General features: G+C 38.9%; 1 protein-coding gene across 6 annotated transcripts in view; it reads left to right on the forward strand.

Annotated features, from left to right (window-relative positions):
- Gab3 (GRB2 associated binding protein 3) overlaps window positions 1-13,326 on the forward strand; it is a 127,481-nt gene that overhangs the window by 36,984 nt on the left and 77,171 nt on the right. The gene's annotated exons all lie outside the window — the stretch shown is intronic.

Genomic DNA, 13,326 nt, shown 5'->3' on the forward strand with positions numbered 1-13,326 from the left:
GGGCTTTTGAAACCTCAAAATCTACTCCCAGGAACACATTTCCTCCAACAAAGCCATATTTATTCCAACAAGACCACACTTCTTAATACTTTGCAAGAAGAGTCACTCCCTGATGACTAAGCATTCAAATGTATGAGCCTATGGGGCTGTTCTTATTAATACCACTACATTCCACTCCCTGGCCCCCATAGGCCATATCACAATGCAAAAATGCATTCAGTCCAACTTCAAAAGTCCCCATAGTCTTATAACAATCCCAACACTGGTTAAAAGTTGATAGTTCAAAGTCTCTTCTAAGACTCATGGTAATTTCTTAATGCTAAACCCTTTAAATCAAAGTCAAAGAGCTGATTACGTAATTCTAACATATACTATCACAGGATATACATTACCATTCCAAAAGGGAGGAAAGGGAACATAGTGAGGAAATACTGGACCAAAGCAAGGGTGAAGACCAGCAGGGTAAACTCCAATTTCTGCATCTTCATGTCTGATCTACAACTCCTTTCAGCTTTATTGTCTGCAACATACTTTTCTCTCTCGGACTGACTCTGGTCTACTAACTGGTCTACAGCTTTCCTTGGCAGGTATCTCACAGCTCTAGTATCTTGGGATCACTAACAAAACCCAGGCTTCACCTTCACAGCTTCTTGAAGTGGCCTCTCTGGGTCTCCATGCAGGTACACCCCTGACATATGCCTGGCTTCAGAGGCTTTCCTTAGTTGTGGAGGGAGATTGTATAACCTCTTTATTATATCTTTGACTCTACAGCCAGAATCACGTGGCTGAATTAGCCAAGTTCTTCTGCTTTCTGCAGCTGGAACTTGGCCCCCTCATCCAAATATATCTTCACCAGCTTTCTTTTTTTCAATAGTTTCCTTCATGGCTTAAGCTTTCTTTAATTCATTTTCACAAACTGTAAGCTTAGTTGGGTAGATTGTTACCCTGAGTTCACCATTACCTTTTTTCCATTTAACATTAGTCTTTTCTGATTTCAGTGAAAAAAAAAAAAAGGTCTAACCTGGACCACTAGACTTAGCTCAGTTCCATTACTTTTCTCTTAAAATTGTAAATTTTGTATTTTTTCTTGCTCAGTTTGCTCCTTTTCTTTATAGCTCGCATAAGAGTGAACACTAATAACCACACAACAGAGTCAATTACTAGTCTGTCTTGAAATTTCCTCTGTCAATGAGGTTTTGAATTATAGAACTCCCCCACAGTCCCCCCATATATATATTTGATATTTGGGTCCCCCAAAATATAGGTGATATAGATGTAGAATAGATATATACATATAATAAACTAGTCTTCTCGAGGTCATCTAAACTTTAAAAGTGTATGATAAAGTATGAAAACTCTTTCATATCACATGTGACAATCAAGAAATACAGTTTATCAATTATTGTAAGAAGATCAACATAATAATCGTAAAACATGTGACTAACAGTTAACAGATGTATTTGAAAGGACTTCACACATATAAAATAATATCTAGCCTTATTGGGCATCAGATAAATACAAAATTAAACAAGATACTCCTGTTTGGCCTACTATGTGGTGGACAAAACTTAAAAAGATGTTTCTGAGAAATATAGAAAAATGAAGTTAATATAGAATTTTTATTTTATGTTTATATAAATTATCTCTGTGGTCTCATTAAAAAGAATAAAAAGTATCTAAAATCAAGAAAGACCATTAATTTGTGGGAAGAAACCCTATACTAGTTATACATCTCATCTTGCCTTAGAGATGGCACAAATTTGATAAGAGTTTTCTGAAGGATTTCAGTGGAAAAAAAGGTCTAACCTGGAGAGGTGCTAACTATATCATGGAAAATAGTTTTTCTCATAGCAGTGAGACAAGGATGGACAGAGTTTGAGGCAAAAGCTAGGATAAGAAGAGAAGATGAGAATCAGAGACTGTCTTGAACCAAAGCAAGCCTTGAGATAACTTATAAATTAAACTGCTTATTTATTAGTAGTTTGTGCCTATAGACAAGTTGTTTAAGCTCCTTGCATCTTAGTATCTACAGTATGTGGTATAAAAAGAATTTATATCTCATGTGGGGAGTTCACAAAGAATATCAAATTATGTAATCACCTATCTAAACATTAGATGCAATTCTGGTGCATAATGTGTTTTCTACTATAAGCACATGTTTTGAGGAGTTGTTGTTACTCAAAAGCTCCAAGTTTTGATTATGATAACCCTTTTAGAGAAGGAGAAATTACATTTTTTCATTTTTTATTCTAATACGGTGTATATAAATTGAATATATTAACAATTTATCACTGTTCAATTGAACGACAGTAAGGGCCTTCATGTTATGTGGACATCACTGTTATTTATATCAACATGTTGGTGTGAGAGTACTTTTAAATGTGCTTGGGCTGGGAGATAGCTCTGTCAGTTAAATGCATGCTGTACAAGTATGGAGACCTGAATTAATCCCTGAAAACATTTTCTATGCCTTTGGTATGGTATTTTTATATTTCTTCTATGCCCATAACTCTATTACAATTTAGTCCTTCTCCTGAGTTTGAGCCCCAGTACCCACATGAAAAAGCCAGGTATGTTGGTGCACACCCATAATCTTAGCTATGGGAGGTGGATAAAAGGGACGACAGATAGATCCCTGGGGTTTGCTAACTAGCCAGCCTAGCTGAATTTATGAGCTTCAAGTTTAGTGAAGGACCCTGTCTCAAAAAATAAGGTGGAGGGAAATTGAGAAAGATTTCCAGTGTCAATCTCTCACAGAATACATATACCACAAAAGAAAGCATATTCTTATGATTTTGTTCCTTTGAAAGTATACTTGTTTAAAAGATCTTCCCCTCTCCCACACTGACCCATAAGGTCAGTTCTGTTATTACAGACTCTGTATTAACTATCTTTGAATCTGTTCAAACTTAATTATTTCTTTTGTGTTTCTACTGCACTGAAGACCCAATCATAGTTTTTATCAGAGTTTTAAAGTGAAGTTGTTCCTGAGTTGGCTTTAGTTCATCATTTCAACCCATTTTGCACCTTGATGCTGGTACACAATATATGGTGACACAAGTTTATAACCTCTGGGAATCTATGTAGCAGCTCTTATTGACTGCTAAGACAATCCTAATCCAAGGAATAATGAGAAACAATGCATAAGGAAGGTCAAATATATGTCGTGTAGTGTGACTGTGCTTGAACACATGCCCCTGACTCACTTTATCTCTGCTGAACAGGATTTCTCCTCCAAAGTTCCTCATCACTGCAGAGATACACAATTTCCCTTGCCTTTGTTGACAAACCATGGAAGTAGATCTTGGGGAACAGGTCATCTCCAGCACAATCACAGGAAGTTATCCCATGCCTGGGACAAGTCCCAACTCTATCTGTAATGGAGCAGAAGGTTACAGACCATCAGGCTGAAGGGTCACTGGCAATTGCTGAACTACTGGAACTCAGCTAGGACAGAGAGGAGCAATGCAACATGCTCCTGGAAATTCCCAACCCTCTGTCTTTGGGTCCTGTGACCCCTTTGGCAAGGAAATAAAGTAAACCTCAGCAGAAAATGGAGGATTAACCAGAATTCTATTTTTTTCTTTCAATGATTTTTTCACCTTGTGCAATTTATAAATATACCTAAGCTTCCTGAGTACATTCAAGGTAAAACCACTGAAAAGAAAACAAGAGCTCAGTGTAGAGAAGCTGGTCTTTGGAAGTAACTAAAAACTGACAAGTGTTTTCTTTCATTTCATATTCTGGAATCACATCCAAGATTCTTGGAAGCCTTACAAATTGCAGTCAGTAATAGAGTATTTATGTTTCCTAAACACTTACCAGAATTTACTAAGTATATATCTTTAGAAGCAAAAGAGTAAGAGAAATGGAATAGGGAAAACTTATTCAGTCAGAGGAACATGAATGAGAAAAGACCTAAAAAGGAAACTAAGAGTCAGTAAATCAGACAAGAGCACATCTTACTCTTCTTTCCCTTTTTTCCACTGTGTCTTCTTGAGTCCAAAGGAAAACTTTTTAGGTGAAGTGAAAGAAATGTTTGGAGTATAGAAATAAATTTTGGAAAAGAGCTTTGATAGTTCTATGTGATAGAACAGAATTTGCTGAAAGTGCTCTAACACATGGCTTTGAGGATGTCTTGCTATGCCGTTACATTTGTTTCAAGTACTTTCCAGTAAACTTCAGGGTAGGATAAGAGCAACTAGCCTGAAAACATTTGGGCACACATGTATGCTAGTGTGTGTATGTGGAGGCCAGAAGTTGACATCAGGTGTCATTCTTCTCTATTCACACAACATTCAAGAACATTGCTTCAAATAAATGAGAAAATTAAAAATGAGAGAAGGGACTAAGGGGATAGCTCAGTGGATAAGTATTTTATTTCCCTTGTGGTACGCATCCAGCTGGTGACCAAGTCCTATTAATTATGTTACCTATTAGTCTTCGTTCATCTGGCCACAGCCACTGCTCTCACTTCCCTCTCTTTCACTTCAAACCTCCTGGCAGTTATGAACTTGGCTCAGTGGACTGCTATCAGCACTGCCGTTGTACACATCCCAAGGTTTAGCCCATGATAGTCATATAATAAATACCTTTTCACTGCAATATTGAGCAAATTTCCACTTAAAGTAATGGTTGATGCTTTTGGATTGAAGTCCAACATTGTATCTTATGCTTTTTAGTTTTTAATTTTATTTATTTATTTTTTACTTGTTTCACTTTTTAGGGTTCTTCTATAACATAGACTGTATATTTTAAAATCATTTTGGTTTGTGTGTCTTTTTAAGATTCAGTATTTTAAAAGCATTAGATTCACAGAAAGTTAATAAAAGGAACATACAGGAGTCCAATGTAACCTTTTCCCAGTTCCTTTTGTATCAGCATCTTTCACAACAAGCAAAAGACACTGTTACCAATTAAGAGCTACCGTAGGCGTCTCTGGTTGCATGTACACTTGTGTATACAGGTGTGCACAATGGTAGCTCATCACCATGTAGATTCATTTTGCTACCTCTGAGGTCCACATACAGAATTGTGCCACTGCAACAATCCTTCATACTGTCGTTGTGTAGCTGCACTCATTTCAGCCTATTATTTGATGAGCAGTGATGCATTGAGAATGTCTTATATGACAAGTCTATTAAAAAATATCTGTTGTACTTTAGAAATCAAGATAGGAAACATACATGCTGTAATTAAGCATATAATCTTTGTCAAGCATAGGTTAAGTTTCCAGAAAGCAATAGATGCCAATTGGTGTTCATCGACTATAGCTTGGATTCCGGGGTTTTGCTTGTAATCCAGATGTTCCCAAGCTAGTTCCATTTCTAACTAACATTTCTTCATATGTAGTAGTGATAAAAAGTGGGCTAGATCACATGTTATTTAGAGATAGGTTCATAGATACAGTTTTTTTCCTTTAATCTGACTCATCTCCTAAAGGTGTCTTATAGGGCCACTATAAAAGAAGCTCATAGGGATATCAGTGCCTGTAAGCAACCAGAACAATCAGAATTAAAGTCAGTTAAATAAGAAAAACAAAATCAAACTTCTATTGCTGAAATGACAATACTGAGTTTGAAAATAAGAAGCTGTGGATTTTGCCTTCTCAGTCTGAATAGGAATGCCTGGTTGTGGAGGCAGGTTACTAACCCATCCTGTGCACATGTGAAGGAAATGATTTCATAGCTTAGCTATTTCACCACTGCAGAGGGGCAGGGGGCAATTCTGTTGAAACAAAGGGACAGTAATCACTCTTGCCAGAAAAGCAGTTTAAATCTCTTTACAGCCTCAGATACTTTCGGGATGTTTCCCAGTACATTTCAGTGTCTTTTGACAATGGATACAATTCAGACAGGCCACTTCATTTTATTAGAGTGAATTCTAAAGCCAAAGAAGTGAAACTTGTTATAACCCTGCCAGGTTTGTTTTACTGTGCAAGCTTAACTGAGTGCAAGAATGAAGTGGTCCAGCTTCAGCCTCAATTGTCCATCTTACTGATAAACAAATTCTCATCTTTGGTATGCTCTAAGTTAAAGTCATTATCTAGTCAGTCTCACATCCGAGTACATACTATAATGTCTGGATAGAGCATTTGTCACATTTGAGTTAAAAGCCTGGAACTAAATCTTTCCTGGCAGCCTACGTTTCAGATTAGAGACCATCTGGTTGTTCCTAACTAGTAAGTTTACGATGAGAAATTCCTGGATATTAAATTCATTATAAACTCATAAAGAAGCCATATCTCTTGAGAGTGTCATTTAAAACCTAGGTCTATAGCATCATGTTTGGAGTTCATTCATTTAATAATTTGCTGAAATGTTTTGTGGCCAATCCTACATAGCTCAGAAAATAAAGTGGTGATCAAGAAGGAACACTACTAGGAATCACAAAGTATTATGTAAAATAGTAGAGTATGGAGGTGTGGTATTTACCAAAAACTAGTGGAATGTGTTTAACCAGGGGATGGGAATGATTAGATTTGTGATTTTCAAGAACTATCATTCCTCTATTTAGGAAAGTTAAGAGTGGATATGTCTCTTGAAGGCATGAGACATTTCAACTAGCCATATAAGAGACAGTGATGATTAAAACAGGGGTAGTTTGTTGGGGCAAGGCTGGTTCATGAAAAGAAATCAGCTTTGCACTGTATACCTTTCACATAGCATCATTTATTTGGGATACTTTTAAAATACGTTTTGTGAGTAGGAAGCAAGCTCCATGCCAGGTATATCAATATGGTTGTCAGAAGTTATGCTCTCCATATATAAAAGTTTTTGGAACAGCTCCTACAGAAAAACACTTTCTTAACAGAATTTTGTTGATTCCAAGTTTGGGAGGTTAGAGTCTGAAATCAAGGTACCACTAGAGTCCTTTTATTTTTATTTTTTATTTTTGTTTGTTTGTTGAGACAGGGTTTCTCTGTGGAGCACCTTGGCTGTTCTGGAACTTGGTCTGTAGACCAGGCTGGCCTCAAACATATAGAAATCAATCTGCCTCTGCCTCCCAAGTGCTGGAATCAAAGGCGCACACCACTACCACTCAGCATGGTACCTCCTTTTATAAGGATATCAGTCTTATTACTAATAGGCCATCCTAATGGCTTTATTTTAACTCGGTAAAGATCCTGTTTCCCAATAGGGTGACATTAACTTGGTAAAGATCTTGTTTCCCAATAGGGTGATATTCACCCTATTCGGGAAGGGGGAATACAATAATTTGGGTATGGGAATACAATTCACCTAGAACAGGTGAAGGGTCAGTCGCACAGTCAGACATACTGATTTAAGTGTCAGTCTCTCTTCCCCAATGAGTGTATCATGAGTTAGAGGCCATACTAGGCTACATAGTGAGCTCCAGACCAGCCTAGGATATACAACAAAATCTTGCCTCAAAAAAGGAACATTTTTGTCCACAGTTAAGACTGTGATACATCTCTTTAGTCTCATGTAATTCACAGATCATTTCTATCATGATATTTGTCTTTTAAAAATAAATTTTATTATATACAACATGATATGGTAGTGAAATGGTTACCATACTGAAGTATATTACCATATATCTCACAGTTATTTTCTTTGTGCAAAGAACAGCTAAAAATCTTACTTCTTATATAGCCCAAATCTACTTCTTACATCTTTAGAAGGTGTTGATTTTATCTTCTTTTGGTGTATATCCACAAAAGGAACTTCTAGGTCACATAGTAGTTACAGTTTTAACTTTATAGTCGTCATACTAGTTTACATTTCTCGAAGTGTACAAGGGTAACTCTTTCCACCTTCATGTTCTTTATGTTTTATAATAGATAGCCAAACTGGGATGAAGTGATGTTCTTTTGTTTTAATTTGTGTTTCCTAATGATTAGTGTTGTTAAACATTTAAAGATATCTCTTAGTCATTTGTATGTCTTCTTGGTAGAGGTTTCTTTTCAGATCCTTTGGTATTTTTATCGGCTTGAGATAGAATCTCACCATGTAGCTTTGAATGGCTTGGAACTCGCTCTGTAGACCAGGTTGGCCTTGAACTCACAGAGATCCTCGACTCTGTCTTCTGAGTGCTAGAATTAAAAGCATATGCCACCAAACCTATTCAGTTTAAATGGTATTGTTATTTTTCTTTTTTAAATTAATTTGATCTTTTTTACTTGTTTACTTCACATCCTGCTCACTTTCCCCTCCCAGTCACCCCTCCCACAATCTTTCCCCCATCCCTCCCCCTCTCTCCTCTGAGTGGGTGGGCCCCTCCCTGGTTATCCCCCCACCCTGGCACTTCAAGTCTCTGTGAGGCTAGGTGCTTCCTCTCCCATTGAGGCCAGACAAGGCAGCCCAGCTAGTAGAATATATCCCACATACAGGCAACAGCTTTCGGGATAGCCTCCGCTCCAGTTGTTCAGAACTCACATGAAGACCAAGCTACACATCTGCTACATATGTGTAAGGAGGTCTAGGTCCCGTGTGTTCTTTAGTTGGTGGTTCAGACTCTGAGAGCCCCAAGGATCCAGGTTACTTGACTCTGTTGATCTTCCTGTGGAGTTCCTATCTCCTTTGGGGTTGCAATCCTTCCTCTTGGGGCTGTAATCCTTCTTCCTATTCTTCCATAAGAGTTCCCAAGCTCCATCCACTGTTTGGCTGTGGGTGCCTATATCGGTTTGAGTCAGCTGCTGGGTGGAGTCTCTCAGAGGACAACTTGCTCCTGTCTGCAAGCATAACAGAGTACCGTTAATAGTATTAGGGATTGGTTCTTACCCATAGAATGCGTCTCAAGTTGATCCGGTTATTGTTTAGCCATTCCCTCAGTCTCTGCTCCATCCCCTGCCCTTGCATTTCTTGTAGACAGGATAAATTTGGGGTTGAAAGTTTTGTGAGTGGGTTGGTGTCTCTATCACTCCACTGAGGTTCCTGCCTGGCTATAGGAGGTGGCCTCTTTAGGTTTCATATCCCCAATGTAATGAGTCATAGCTAAGGTCACCTGCCGGGAGCCAGCCCGGCTTGGTCGGGGGAGAAGGTGATTTTCTTTCTTCTCCTCTGGTCTTTTGGTTCTTCTTGAGGCAGCCGAGGGGGATAGGAATTGGAAGAACGTCGGCAGGGGTAAGACTTGGTCTTACAAGATTCGGGGTAAGACTTTGGTCTTACGAGATATTTAGGGTTGCTGTTTAATAAACTCTTTCGTGTCTACATTGCTAAAGTTTATTTACTAGTCTACTGTAGCTGACCTGCTATCTGTTTGATCCTCTGAGGCCAGAAACTACACTGGCCACTAGCACCTCTGCCTAGGGACAGCAGAGGATTAAGCAATGCCTTTGTTCTGTCTCTGTAGGTGCTGCCAGGCTTTAGCTTAGGTCTGTTAGTTCGAGGTCGCAGGAAGAAAAGACACTTAGAAAAGTTATTATAGTTTATTACTAAGTGTAAGAAATTTCCTATGAAAGCTATCTAAGGGGAAAAGTGGGAAGGTCCTAAGTGAGGAAAAGGAGAAAGTTCTAACAAAGGAAAAATTCTAAGTGGAGAGATTCTAAGCAGGGAAGAAAGAAGAAGAAGAGGAGAGAGAGAGAGAGAGAGAGAGAGAGAGAGAGAGAGAGAGAGAGAGAGAGAGAGAGAGAGAGAGAGAAGAGAGTGAGAAAGAGAAAGTGAATAGCTAACGAACGTCCCTTTGTCTTATAAAGTTCACCACAAGTTCACACCAAAATTCAAATCATAAATTGAAATAGAAGTTTACAACAGAGAATGTTTATATGCATATCCATTAGGAGTAATTATCTGACTAAACATCCATCACCTGTCTAGCTCCACAGGTTCTCTGAAGATTTAAAACTATAACTAAGAAATTAGTGAAGTTTTGTATAGATAAACCCAGGCAATATTTTCTCTTCTGTCCTAGCACCTATAATAAATCGTGAGTTCCCTTTTAGTGACCCTTAGTTAATTGTTTTACAACCACCTTGGAATGTGCTATGAGCAGGAGAGAGTCTGGTTACTATCTAAGTGCTGTTAACTGATGACACTTGGGAGACTGGCAGAGTTCTCATTGCAGCCTTGACTATCAGAAAAGGGACTTAATAGCAGTCCCACTATAAAAGAGCTTAATAATCATTGATATAATTTTAGGAATTCTTATAGGATCATCATTAAGACTTAAGAAGTCGTCTATTTGTCTATATAGCATCACTACAAGACAGTACATCTTCGTGGGTCTGCAGAGATCTGCTCCAAAGGGGAGTGCTATTGCTTAGTGATTGTTATATATGTTTAATAATAATAATAATAATAATAATAATAGGAAAAGCATATTAATAGCAGGATCTTTCCTAAAATATGTCCAGCATAGCCTTGCTGATGTGGCACACTTGTCGCAGATAATAATCCGAGGCAAGCATTTCAGGATGATCAACTGCTAATTATTAGCTTGTCCTATTATGGCTCCTGACAGTCACCCCCATTGATTCTTGGGCACCTTCCTTATCCCAGGTCTCTCTCTTATCCTGGAGATGCCCCCCACCTCCCCACCCCCATCACTTGCAGATTTCCATCATTTTCATGACCACCTAGTCATCTCTCCTGTCCTTCTCCACACTTGAACCTGAACTCCCATTCCCCTCTCCATCCCCCTCCCTCCCAGTTCTCTCCCTCCATCTGCCTCTTATGACTATTTTATTCCTTTAATGGGATTATTTGTTGGTGTGCTAATGAATTGTAAACATTTCATTTAAAAATTTTTATTCATTTAAAATTTTTTTTTTTTTTTTTACTTATTTATATGTGTGTAGGGGGTTACGTACCTGAGTGCTCTTGGAAGCCAGATGAGGGCTTTCTGGAGATTCCCTGGAGCTAGGGTTATAAGAGGTAACAGATGTGGGTATTGGGAACTGAATCTGGATCTTCTGCTAGATCAGCATGTACTCTTAATGAGTTAGCTTTCCAGTAATAGAAATTCTTTTTCTTTTTATTAAAGGAAACAGGTTCTTTTCCTTTTTTTAAACTTTTAAGGTGATTTATTTATTTTATGTATGTGAATACTCTGTCTCTTTCTTCAAACCCACCAGAAGAGGGCATCAGATCCCATTATAGATGGTTGTGAGCCACCATGCGATTGCTGGGAATTGAACTCAGGACCTGTGGGAGAGCAGTTAGTGCTCTTAATCACTGAGTCATCTCTCCAGCCCCCTAGAGGGTCTTTATAAATTGTTGTGATGGCGCATGCCTTCAGTCTCAGCACTTGGGAGGCAGAGGCAGACAGAGCTGTGAGTTTGAGGCCAGCCTGGTCTACAGACTGAATTTCAGGACAGCCAGGGCTGGACAGAGAAACAATGTCTCAAAACCAAAACCAACCAACCAACCAAAAAACAAAACAACAAAAACCAACCAAACAAAATCAAATCAAATCAAAAGAATGGCTTGAATTTTTTTCTCACAGTTGCCATTTCATTTTGTTGTTTCTTTTGCTGTACAGAAGCTTTTTCTTCTGTGATATGCACTGAACCTTGGTCTTTGACTTACTTAGCAAGTAGCTCTTAGAACATATTGTTTTGGCTTTTGTACAATCATAGTTCTCAGATAGACATTTTAAAACCCAAGGAAACTCATGATGGTAATCTTGTATGATTTAGCATTAAGACTGCTTTATATCTTCTTCAAGTATATAACTTTTTCCCCTTCCAACCCTGCTGAACTACTTACTGACAGCTTCAAGTCTATCTCTGGATTGTTTTGATCTCAGTGTAGTAACCACTTCTTCCTGGAGCCTTCCCAGATCTCGATCTGACAGAGATCTTTACCTTATACATTCCTTTTAGCATCTTGGCTTTCTTTTATTATAACATTTGTCTCATTGACTACAATTATTTGGCTATCTGTCTGCCCACTTTCCCTGCTACCCAAAAGATGCATGATGTGTGACTTGCTCAACTTGGCTTTGTCAGTATCTTCACAGTACCCAGCGATGTGTTTATAAAAAGATAAAGAGAGGTGAGATATATTCTATTGAGGTGTGGAGAGGTATGGGGGAAGGGAGTGCCTCAGGCAGGCCCATGCCAAGGTATCTCTTCCCCCTGAGGGATCAGCCACAAGATGGTATAGTATAGAATAGAATAGAGTTTATTCAGGGCATGGGGATGGGAATCAAGAGGGTAGTAGAGGCAGAGAAAGAGAGAGTAGAGAAGTAGAGGAGTAGAGGCCTTCCATGAGCACGTGGAGTGGGGGAAGGGAATAGGCAGGGAGGCGAGGGGACAGAGTGGGAGCAAGAAGGCAAGAGCAAGAGAGAAACAAGAGACCAAAAGAGCAGAGGAGGGGGCAAGCAGACCCTTTTATAGCGGGTCAGGCCTATCTGGCTGTTGCCAGGTAACTGTGGGGCAGAGCTCAGATAGAAGGCTAACACCCAGCATATTAGTAGATCAACTAGTATTTTCTGAATGAATGAATTATAAACTTGTCTGTGTCATCTCCCTTCTGTGTTAAAAATTTTAAATATGAAACCTGCTTCGGTGCTCAATTTGTATTCCTCTTTTGGAACCATTCTTGTTTTAAAGAATTTAAAAAAGTTCCTCTTTGTGTTTCCTCACCAAATTGACCTTTGGAAAGTTTGGGGTGCTCCAGGCCTTCTACTGATGCTTTCCTTAGCAGGCGTGCATGATATCATCTTGTTCTTTGTCCCTGTTGAATCCAAAGCTGAAGTTTCCTGCCTGCTGCCTTCTGAACCCCAGAATAAGGTGAATTCCTGTCCTTCTTAATGGCCCATTTCCATTCAGTGTCATGTTTTCTTGTTTTAGTTGTTGTGATTGTTTTTTGAGACTAGGTCTCACTTTGTAACTCAGATGAACTGGGACTCAGTACTCAGCTGTGAGCTCACAGAGTCCCACATGCTTCTGCCTCCCAAGTTCTAGGATTAAAGATTTCATCACCATGCCTGGCAATGTTTTTTCAACAGGCATTTGAGTCATTAATTTTCTCTTCCTTCTAGATCATTCCCATAAGCATATATGTATGCTGTTATTTCTTCTGTCTTAAAAAACACAATCACATTGCCTTCTTCATCTGCTCAGAGTCAAATCTCTTCTTAGAGTTTTACATGGATGTAAAGACAGAATCAAGAAGGGCTTTGCCTGTTCCAACTAAACTCAGTGACTGTTCTCTTGCTTGATGTTTCTTGTCTTGGGAAGGGAGGGAGGGAGGGAGACAGAGATAGAGAGAGACAGAGAGAAAGAGAGAGACAGACAGAGAGACACAGAGAGAGAGACAGACACACAGAGAGACACAGAGACAGACAGACAGACAGACAGACACACACACACAGAGACAGAGAGAGAGAGAGAGAGAGAGAGAGAGAGAGAGAGAGAGA

The sequence above is a fragment of the Grammomys surdaster genome, unplaced genomic scaffold (assembly GCF_004785775.1).
Source record: "Grammomys surdaster isolate TR1022 unplaced genomic scaffold, NIH_TR_1.0 125178, whole genome shotgun sequence".
NCBI classification, from domain to species: Eukaryota; Metazoa; Chordata; class Mammalia; order Rodentia; family Muridae; genus Grammomys; species Grammomys surdaster.